Source organism: Pteropus vampyrus, unplaced genomic scaffold (assembly GCF_000151845.1).
Source record: "Pteropus vampyrus isolate Shadow unplaced genomic scaffold, Pvam_2.0 Scaffold105, whole genome shotgun sequence".
In the NCBI taxonomy this organism is placed as follows: Eukaryota; Metazoa; Chordata; class Mammalia; order Chiroptera; family Pteropodidae; genus Pteropus; species Pteropus vampyrus.
The window spans coordinates 552,382-555,001 of record NW_011888886.1 but is presented as its reverse complement, the minus strand read 5'-3'; positions in this window follow the sequence as shown (position 1 = coordinate 555,001).

The following is a 2,620-nucleotide window of genomic DNA, read 5'->3' as shown; positions in this document are numbered from 1 at the left end:
GAGCTGAGCAGCGTGAGCACACGAAGACAGTCACCTCCACGGTCCTCTCTACTCACGTGCTCCTCAAGAGGAACCACAGTCTGAACTTAGGTCATCTTTTCCCCTGATTTTTAAACTTCATGCAAGTAGAATATTTCAGTGTGTAGTCTTTTACACGTGAGTTATTTCGATCGAAAATCATCCATTTGTTAAGGAAATCGTTATTTCGTTCTCATCGCTTCATGGCATACCATTTATGAATATGAGCCTGTTCAAACGGCGCTGCTATGAATGTGCTTGAGTATATTTTTTAAAATATGTGCGCGCATTTCTATCTATGTGTATATATGTATATAGACGCATTACCTGGAGGCTGCCGACAAAGTCACACCCACTTTCTACCCATGTTCTTTTTACCTGTGAGTCCAACTGTACTTCTGCCTGTGGCTGCTGCTGGAGGATACTGACTTCCCCTCCCCTGTCACTCTCAGACGCTCACCGGGAAACCCGTGCAGAAAGGGATTCTGGGAAGTGTAGTTCCAGGATCCTTCTCCGGGTAATGAAGCCAATCATAAACACAGTTCAGCCTAGTCATTTAATGTGTTTGTGCCTCAGACGAGGAAACTAAGGGCTTGGTTGGATTAGCAGGTCTGTAAGGACTGCCTAGCTCTGACACGTATTAAAAGTGTCGCGTATTTGAAACACTTTCTCAATAAGATTTTATTCGTTCATTCAGGTATTGTACTAGGCCAAGAAGATAAAAATGTAAGGAAGGGAAGCTGTCTTCATGAGACACACGTCGAATACCACTGAAATAGGGCCTGGCAAACCGGTGACGCAGCACAGTTACGTCATGGCTGTGGCCGTGGATGCACACAGGCCAGGAGCAGCCAGGTCAGTGGCTCTGGGACTCTGTGGGGGACCCTGCCCAGAGGCGCATGTGGACTGTGAGCCCCAAGGAAGGAACAGCAGGTGCATGGGGTGGGGGAGGAATTATATTACCTGGGAAAGATGTAAACTGCAAGCTTGGTTTCCTTTCATCTTGAATTTTCTGAGGATAACCACAGGTGCCTCCTAGGAAACAGATGGAAATTATAATCTGCTTTGTGTAACAAAAGCATTAGGCAGTGTTTGTGTGGCTGAGGGCGAGTTACTTCCTCTTTGTGCTTTGATCTTCTCGCTGACATCGCCAGGTCTCCCCATTCCCTTTTTTTTAGTTCAGTCTTTCTAGGGTTCTCGACTCTGCTCTTCCTTAGTACTCATTTGAAATTGCAAAAATGCAGGCACCTCGGCTTCCTAGGTAGATGGCTTTATCTTTTTTCACAGGTCTCTCTCCAGAATCCTTGGGAAATGGGGTGGAGCGGAGGCAGAAAAAGGAAGAGTGAGCTCGGGGTGGGTGTCAGTCAATCACGGCATTTTGCGAGGATTTCACATAGATTGCAAAGTGTTGACTCATGAGGAGGCTGGCAGAAGTGCCTGCTCCTCATGAGGTCTGCTTAATATTAGGAATTATTGCCTCAAACGCTGCAGGTGTGGATCCATCTCTTTCAGTCCCAGTAAATGGGGCCGAGACTGCCTTTGACAGCCTCAAAGCCACACAGCACTGGTGCCCCAGGGCAGACAATGACACGGGGGAGGTGCTGATTTTAGGATAGGAAATTACAATGCTTATATAGTAAACAGCACCTGGAAGTTTACTAATGGTTTTTACAATTAACAGCAGCAGTGTGGTCTCATTATTCATGCGCTTCTATGAAAGAAAAGAAAGGAAGCAGATGTTGAAAAAAGTCACATGGTTCAGATTTCATGGGGAGGGGGAAGTGGAGGTTGAAAAGTGAAGGGGGAAGGTGGGAGCAGAGGGAAGGAAAGAGGTAGACGTGGCTTCCTGTTACCTTGTTCGGGATGTACAATGCACCTCGCCCCTTCCAAATCCAGGAATTGCCCGGCAGACGCGTGTGAGGTCCCAAGGACGCTTTTCTGCATTATGCGTATTTAAAACCCCATGTATTTTATACAGTGGTTGGGAACTTTTATAGGTGCATTAGGTGCTCAGTAGAAACACATCCGATTGGGCGCTTCTCTATTTCCACGCTAAGGACCGGGCTGCTGTGACAAACCTTCGCAATACTGGCTGCCTCCTAAATCCACCAGGTGGGCTCAGGGCAAATTTCAGGGGATTCCTATTTTTAACCAGGAAGCCATCTGTATTATATTTTAAAGCATGATGACCGATTCCATTTTTTCTTCACCCATCACTGATCAATTTTTTTAATCCCTTGCTCAGCTTATGGTAAATTCCATTTCCTTGATCTATTCTTACATCTACTTAGTTTACATGTTGGAAAGATGACACAGCAATATGAAGGAATTAAATGTTCTCTTATCTCCTATGCACTAAGATAATTTCATTTTCCTTGGTCTCTGTCTTTTTATTTTACTTCGGCCTCTGCCTATACAAAGACTTCTTTTACACAGTTGCAATCATAAGAAAAACATTATTTTGTACTTTGCCTTTTTAAATTAAAAAAAAAACAAAACGCATGGAAATGTTTCCATTTCCACATAGAAAACATGTTTTATTTTTCACGTACAATAATTAATCAACTGTTGATGGGGAATTCTGTATAATTTTAGGAAAAAC